Source organism: Pseudophryne corroboree, chromosome 3 (assembly GCF_028390025.1).
Source record: "Pseudophryne corroboree isolate aPseCor3 chromosome 3, aPseCor3.hap2, whole genome shotgun sequence".
Classification (NCBI taxonomy): Eukaryota; Metazoa; Chordata; class Amphibia; order Anura; family Myobatrachidae; genus Pseudophryne; species Pseudophryne corroboree.
The window spans coordinates 708,277,452-708,286,428 of record NC_086446.1 but is presented as its reverse complement, the minus strand read 5'-3'; positions in this window follow the sequence as shown (position 1 = coordinate 708,286,428).

Here is an 8,977-nt window from a genome sequence, read left to right as displayed (position 1 = left end):
AAATGTTGAGGTTCCAAAATTAGGGAAAGATCACCTCGTGCTGAAGCTGCTGCCACTAGTCATGGCCGAGACGATGAAATGCCAGCAACGTCGTCTGCCAAGGCCGATGCCCAATGTCATAGTACAGAGCATGTAAAATCCAAAACACCAAATATCAGTAAAAAAAGGACTCCAAAACCTAAAATAAAATTGTCGGAGGAGAAGCGTAAACTTGCCAATATGCCATTTACCACACGGAGTGGCAAGGAACGGCTGAGGCCCTGGCCTATGTTCATGGCTAGTGGTTCAGCTTCACATGAGGATGGAAGCACTCAGCCTCTCGCTAGAAAAATGAAAAGACTCAAGCTGGCAAAAGCAGTAGCACCGCAAAGAACTGTGCGTTCTTCGAAATCCCAAATCCACAAGGAGAGTCCGACTCCAATTGTGTCGGTTGCGATGCCTGACCTTCCCAACACTGGACGTGAAGAGCATGCGCCTTCCACCATTTGCACGCCCCCTGCAAGTGCTGGAAGGAGCACCCGCAGTCCAGTTCCTGATAGTCAGATTGAAGATGTCAGTGTTGAAGTACACCAGGATGAGGAGGATATGGGTGTTGCTGGCGCTGGGGAGGAAATTGACCAGGAGGATTCTGATGGTGAGGTGGTTTGTTTAAGTCAGGCACCCGGGGAGACACCTGTTGTCCGTGGGAGGAATATGGCCGTTGACATGCCTGGTGAAAATACCAAAAAAATCAGCTCTTCGGTGTGGAAGTATTTCAACAGAAATGCGGACAACAGGTGTCAAGCCGTGTGTTGCCTTTGTCAAGCTGTAATAAGTAGGGGTAAGGACGTTAACCACCTCGGAACATCCTCCCTTATACGTCACCTGCAGCGCATTCATAATAAGTCAGTGACAAGTTCAAAAACTTTGGGTGACAGCGGAAGCAGTCCACTGACCAGTAAATCCCTTCCTCTTGTAACCAAGCTCACGCAAACCACCCCACCAACTCCCTCAGTGTCAATTTCCTCCTTCCCCAGGAATGCCAATAGTCCTGCAGGCCATGTCACTGGCAATTCTGACGATTCCTCTCCTGCCTGGGATTCCTCCGATGCATCCTTGCGTGTAACGCCTACTGCTGCTGGCGCTGCTGTTGTTGCTGCTGGGAGTCGATGGTCATCCCAGAGGGGAAGTCGTAAGCCCACTTGTACTACTTCCAGTAAGCAATTGACTGTCCAACAGTCCTTTGCGAGGAAGATGAAATATCACAGCAGTCATCCTGCTGCAAAGCGGATAACTGAGGCCTTGACAACTATGTTGGTATTAGACGTGCGTCCGGTATCCGCCGTTAGTTCACAGGGAACTAGACAATTTCTTGAGGTAGTGTGCCCCCGTTACCAAATACCATCTAGGTTCCACTTCTCTAGGCAGGCGATACCGAGAATGTACACGGACGTCAGAAAAAGACTCACCAGTGTCCTAAAAAATGCAGTTGTACCCAATGTCCACTTAACCACGGACATGTAGACAAGTGGAGCAGGGCAGGGTCAGGACTATATGACTGTGACAGCCCACTGGGTAGATGTATGGACTCCCGCCGCAAGAACAGCAGCGGCGGCACCAGTAGCAGCATCTCGCAAACGCCAACTCTTTCCTAGGCAGGCTACGCTTTGTATCACCGCTTTCCAGAATACGCACACAGCTGAAAACCTCTTACGGCAACTGAGGAAGATCATCGCGGAATGGCTTACCCCAATTGGACTCTCCTGTGGATTTGTGGCATCGGACAACGCCAGCAATATTGTGTGTGCATTAAATATGGGCAAATTCCAGCACGTCCCATGTTTTGCACATACCTTGAATTTGGTGGTGCAGAATTTTTTAAAAAACGACAGGGGCGTGCAAGAGATGCTGTCGGTGGCCAGAAGAATTGCGGGACACTTTCGGCGTACAGGCACCACGTACAGAAGACTGGAGCACCACCAAAAACAACTGAACCTGCCCTGCCATCATCTGAAGCAAGAAGTGGTAACGAGGTGGAATTCAACCCTCTATATGCTTCAGAGGTTGGAGGAGCAGCAAAAGGCCATTCAAGCCTATACAATTGAGCACGATATAGGAGGTGGAATGCACCTGTCTCAAGCGCAGTGGAGAATGATTTCAACATTGTGCAAGGTTCTGATCCCCTTTGAACTTGCCACACGTGAAGTCAGTTCAGACACTGCCAGCCTGAGTCAGGTCATTCCCCTCATCAGGCTTTTGCAGAAGAAGCTGGAGACATTGAAGGAGGAGCTAACACGGAGCGATTCCGCTAGGCATGTGGGACTTGTGGATGGAGCCCTTAATTCGCTTAACAAGGATTCACGGGTGGTCAATCTGTTGAAATCAGAGCACTACATTTTGGCCACCGTGCTCGATCCTAGATTTAAAGCCTACCTTGGATCTCTCTTTCCGGCAGACACAAGTCTGCTGGGGTTCAAAGACCTGCTGGTGAGAAAATTGTCAAGTCAAGCGGAACGCGACCTGTCAACATCTCCTCCTTCACATTCTCCCGCAACTGGGGGTGCGAGGAAAAGGCTCAGAATTCCGAGCCCACCCGCTGGCGGTGATGCAGGGCAGTCTGGAGCGACTGCTGATGCTGACATCTGGTCCGGACTGAAGGACCTGACAACGATTACGGACATGTCGTCTACTGTCACTGCATATGATTCTCTCACCATTGAAAGAATGGTGGAGGATTATATGAGTGACCGCATCCAAGTAGGCACGTCACACAGTCTGTACTTATACTGGCAGGAAAAAGAGGCAATTTGGAGGCCCTTGCACAAACTGGCTTTATTCTACCTAAGTTGCCCTCCCACAAGTGTGTACTCCGAAAGAGTGTTTAGTGCCGCCGCTCACCTTGTCAGCAATCGGCGTACGAGGTTACATCCAGAAAATGTGGAGAAGATGATGTTCATTAAAATGAATTATAATCAATTCCTCCGTGGAGACATTGACCAGCAGCAATTGCCTCCACAAAGTACACAGGGAGCTGAGATGGTGGATTCCAGTGGGGACGAATTTATAATCTGTGAGGAGGGGGATGTACACGGTGATATATCGGAGGATGATGATGAGGTGGAGATCATGCCTCTGTAGAGCCAGTTTGTGCAAGGAGCGATTAATTGCTTCTTTTTTGGTGGGGGTCCAAACCAACCCGTCATTTCAGTCACAGTCGTGTGGCAGACCCTGTCACTGAAATGATGGGTTGGTTAAAGTGTGCATGTCCTGTTTATACAACATAAGGGTGGGTGGGAGGGCCCAAGGACAATTCCATCTTGCACCTCTTTTTTCTTTAATTTTTCTTAATTTAATTAATTAATTAATTTTTCTTAATTTAATTTTTTGCGTCATGTGCTGTTTGGGGAGGGTTTTTTGGAAGGGCCATCCTGCGTGCCACTCCTAGATGGGCCCGGTGTTTGCGTCGGCCACTAGGGTCGCTTATCTTACTCACACAGCTACCTCATTGCGCCTCTTTTTTTCTTTGCGTCATGTGCTGTTTGGGGAGGGTTTTTTGGAAGGGACATCCTGCGTGACACTGCAGTGCCACTCCTAGATGGGCCCGGTGTTTGTGTCGGCCACTAGGGTCGCTTATCTTACTCACACAGCTACCTCATTGCGCCTCTTTTTTTCTTTGCGTCATGTGCTGTTTGGGGAGGGTTTTTTGGAAGGGACATCCTGCGTGACACTGCAGTGCCACTCCTAGATGGGCCCGGTGTTTGTGTCGGCCACTAGGGTCGCTTATCTTACTCACACAGCTACCTCATTGCGCCTCTTTTTTTCTTTGCATCATGTGCTGTTTGGGGAGGGTTTTTTGGAAGGGACATCCTGCGTGACACTGCAGTGCCACTCCTAGATGGGCCAGGTGTTTGTGTCGGCCACTAGGGTCGCTTAGCTTACTCACACAGCTACCTCATTGCGCCTCTTTTTTTCTTTGCGTCATGTGCTGTTTGGGGAGGGTTTTTTGGAAGGGACATCCTGCGTGACACTGCAGTGCCACTCCTAGATGGGCCAGGTGTTTGTGTCGGCCACTAGGGTCGCTTAGCTTACTCACACAGCTACCTCATTGCGCCTCTTTTTTTCTTTGCGTCATGTGCTGTTTGGGGAGGGTTTTTTGGAAGGGACATCCTGCGTGACACTGCAGTGCCACTCCTAGATGGGCCCGGTGTTTGTGTCGGCCACTAGGGTCGCTTATCTTACTCACACAGCTACCTCATTGCGCCTCTTTTTTTCTTTGCGTCATGTGCTGTTTGGGGAGGGTTTTTTGGAAGGGACATCCTGCGTGACACTGCAGTGCCACTCCTAGATGGGCCAGGTGTTTGTGTCGGCCACTAGGGTCGCTTAGCTTACTCACACAGCTACCTCATTGCGCCTCTTTTTTTCTTTGCGTCATGTGCTGTTTGGGGAGGGTTTTTTGGAAGGGACATCCTGCGTGACACTGCAGTGCCACTCCTAGATGGGCCCGGTGTTTGTGTCGGCCACTAGGGTCGCTTATCTTACTCACACAGCTACCTCATTGCGCCTCTTTTTTTCTTTGCGTCATGTGCTGTTTGGGGAGGGTTTTTTGGAAGGGACATCCTGCGTGACACTGCAGTGCCACTCCTAGATGGGCCAGGTGTTTGTGTCGGCCACTAGGGTCGCTTAGCTTAGTCATCCAGCGACCTCGGTGCAAATTTTAGGACTTAAAATAATATTGTGAGGTGTGAGGTATTCAGAATAGACTGAAAATGAGTGTAAATTATGGTTTTTGAGGTTAGTAATACTTTGGGATCAAAATGACCCCCAAATTCTATGATTTAAGCTGTTTTTTAGTGTTTTTTGAAAAAAACACCCAAATCCAAAACACACCCGAATCCGACAAAAAAAATTCGGTGAGGTTTTGCCAAAACGCGGTCGAACCCAAAACACGGCCGCGGAACCGAACCCAAAACCAAAACACAAAACCCGAAAAATTTCAAGTGCACATCTCTATCACACACCTCATTTAATTCGTCTGATTCAGGAAAAACTACAGGTAGTTTTTTCACACCCCACATAATACCCTTTTTAGTGGTACTTGCAGTATCAGAAATGTTTAACACCTCTCTCATTGCCGTGATCATGTAACGTGTGGCCCTACTGGAAGTCACGTTTGTCTCCTCACCGTCGACACTGGAGTCAGTATCCGTGTCAACGTCAGTATCCACCACCTGAGGTAACGGCCTTTTTAGAGCCCCTGATGGTTTCTGAGACGCCTGGACAGGGACTAGCTGATTAGTCGGCTGTCTCATGTCATCAACTGTCTTTTGTAAGGAGCTGACACTGTCACGTAAATCCTTCCATAAAGCCATCCACTCAGGTGTCGACTCCTTAGGGGGTGACATCTCTATTATAGGCAATTGCCCCGCCTCCACATCATTTTCCTCCTCATACATGTCGACACAAACGTACCGACACACAGCACACGCACAGGGAATGCTCTGATAGAGGACAGGACCCCACTAGCCCTTTGGGGAGACAGAGGGAGAGTATGCCGGCACACACCAGAGCGCTATATATATAGATATAGGGACAACCTTATATAAGTGTTTCTCCCTTATAGCTGCTGTATTGTTAATAACCAGCCAATTAGTGCCCCCCTCTCTTTTTTACCCTGTTTCTGTAGTGCAGGACTGCAGGGGAGAGTCAGGGAGACGTCCTTCCAGCGGAGCTGTGAGGGAAAATGGCGCCTGTGTGCTGAGGAGATAGGCTCCGCCCCCTTCTCGGCGGCCTTTCTCCCGCTTTTTGTGAAAATCTGGCAGGGGTTAAAATTCATCCATATAGCCCAGGAGCTATATGTGATGTATTTTTAGCCAGCCAAGGTGTTTCTATTGCTGCTCAGGGCGCCCCCCCCTAGCGCCCTGCACCCTCAGTGACCGGAGTGTGAAGTGTGCTGAGAAGCAATGGCGCACAGCTGCAGTGCTGTGCGCTACCTTGTGGAAGACAGGATGTCTTATGCCGCCGATTTGCCGGACTCTTCTTGCTTCTGGCTCTGTAAGGGGGCCGGCGGCGTGGCTCTGGGATCGAGCTCCAAGGCTGGGCCTGTGATCGGTCCCTCTGGAGCTAATATGGTCCAGTAGCCAAGAAGCCCAATCCACTCTGCACGCAGGTGAGTTCGCTTCTTCTCCCCTTAGTCCCTCGATGCAGTGAGTCTGTTGCCAGCAGGTCTCACTGAAAATAAAAAACCTAAACTAAAACTTTCACTAAGAAGCTCAGGAGAGCCCCTAGTGTGCACCCTTCTCGTTCGGGCACAAAAATCTAACTGAGGCTTGGAGGAGGGTCATAGGGGGAGGAGCCAGTGCACACCAGGTAGTACTAAAGCTTTCTATTTGTGCCCAGTCTCCTGCGGAGCCGCTATTCCCCATGGTCCTTACGGAGTACCCAGCATCCACTAGGACGTCAGAGAAAATACCTTTAGAGGATATTTATAGAGATCTCCTAAAAATGAACAAAAAAGAGATGGAATACTATTACCATTGTATCTCTCTTAGCGACTACTATCGGGCAAGAAAAATCCCCCGTGGCCTAAGAGTGAAAAATGGCCCCACCATAGGCAGGCAAGATGCTATGTTCTGCAAAAAATGGGTGGCCATTACTAATAAATGTTCAATGGACTTAATTTTACTCATTATAGAGCAGTCCACTAAGGAAATGAATGCTGTGAAAGAAAATATTAGTGCGTATGAGACATTGCACAAGGCGACTCTAATGAGTGACACCACGGTAAATTGGTATGAGAAATTATCTGCCCTGATGCAGGTGTTCAAGCGCGATTTGATCAAGTTTAAAAAAGAAAAGAGAATGAAAGTCGATGCAGACTACGATAATAACACAGTCTATCAGTGGACCAGTGGCCCCAGGAGTATGCATAACAGACAACCATTCTTCCGTAGAGGTCGTGGACGAGATTACATAACAGGATCTAACAGTGAGGTCAATTCATCTACTACGGATTCTGATAGACCAACGCATAGACAAAGAACAAAACGCACCATTGGCTCTTTAGGGGTGACGACCAGGGCGCGATACATAGGGGGCAGAGGCAGAGGTTACGAAAATTTACCAGGCGTGGAGGCCAGTGGCGTAGATGCAAGATCGGGTGCGAAACCACCCCGCCAGAACAGAGCCTAGTTGTGAACCTCTCTTCGTATGAACTCACACCCCTAGAGTCTAAGGTACTTTCATTGGGTCTCTCATTTGTACCCACCAACCTATTTAAACCATTTCAGTGGCAGGTGGAACAGCATAGGTTGGGTCGACAACTTAAAATGAAGGAGTATTTTGGTAAAAATACTGCCCAACAACAGGAAGGGGACGCTATCCCAAATGAATTGCGGAGACTACAACCGAAGTCTACATTTGATCCGCTGTCTGGTAATCCCACTATAAAAACGTTCATGAGGATGCTTGATAGCGAGGTAGATGAACAGATACAAAACCCACTACCTATACGACATAATCTACGTCACGAAGAATATCAACCTTTACAGGAACTATCTAAAAATGAAACCCTCGTATTTAGGCCAGCTGATAAGGGGGGAGCCCTTGTCATACAAGACCGGGACAAATATATAGAGGGGGTCAAATGACTACTTGGTGATAAAGATACATATAGACTGTTGGATAAAGACCCTACTAATGTGTTTAAATTAGAACTTTCTAATGTATTGAAACAGGCACTGGACAGGGGTATTATAACAGCTAAATTGAGTGCGGCTTTAGTACCTATTATGTATACTACGCCGAAAATTCATAAATCTATGGAGGACCCTCCTGGACGCCCCATCATAGCGGCTGTCCAGTCCCTGTTTCAACCTGTGTCTGTATACATTGATACGTTGTTGCAGCCTTGTATCCAGGCGCACCCCAACCATTTGCTGGATACCACTATGTTGCTTGGTAAACTTAAAGATCTAGGGGATATAGACGATGACGTGTGGCTATGTAGTATAGATGTATGTAGCCTGTATACTATCATCCCCCATGAGGAGGGCCTGAATGCGGTTAGGCGTTTCCTTACGAATAATGTTTTGTATAAGGGCCCTGAGTTGGATTTTTTGTTGGAATTGTTGAACTTGGTCTTAACCCGCAATTTCTTTATGTTTGATGGGCAGTACTACCTGCAATGTGTTGGCTGTGCGATGGGGGCCAGTGTGGCCCCATCGTACGCCAACATATATATGTTTCAGGTAGAAAATGACATCCTGTTTTCCAGACCAGAGGTGGCAAATAATATATTGTTCTATACTAGATATATAGACGACCTGCTGATCTTTTGGCGGGGGTCTAAGGAGTCACTTGTATCTGTGATTGATCAGCATAATGAGCGTGAACACCCTGTTAAACTTACATATACTATCAGTAGAAATGAGATCCATTACCTAGATGTCATGATCGAGAAACAAGGGGGTAAGATTTCTACCTCACTGTACTCGAAATTAACAGATAGGAATAATTTACTTCATGGTAGGAGTTTCCATCCCACACCACTCAAACGTGGGTTACCATTTTCACAGTTGCTCCGCATCCGTCGGATCACATCTGACCCGACCAGAGCGGAAGAACAAATGGACACTATGATTGGCAGATTCCTTCGTAGAGGATATAATCTGCAACAATTACTGGTAGCGAAGGAAAAAGCCCTTAAGCTTGACAGAGATACCTTAATTAGGCAATGTAAAAATAAAAAGGAACTTAATATGATCCCTTGGGTACAGGAATTTAATCAACATAGTGCCAGTATTAGTAAAGTCTCAAAAAATCTGTGGCCCATGATCCAATCGGACGGTGATCTGAAGCTTAATAACACCAGACTTATGAGCTGCTACACTAGAAGTAGAAATCTGAGAGATATATTGGTGCGGACCGATGTTAGATCAGAAGCAACTGTTAGAGATACCTTTCTCAAGAGAAAAATGGGTTGTACGAGATGTGCCTGTAC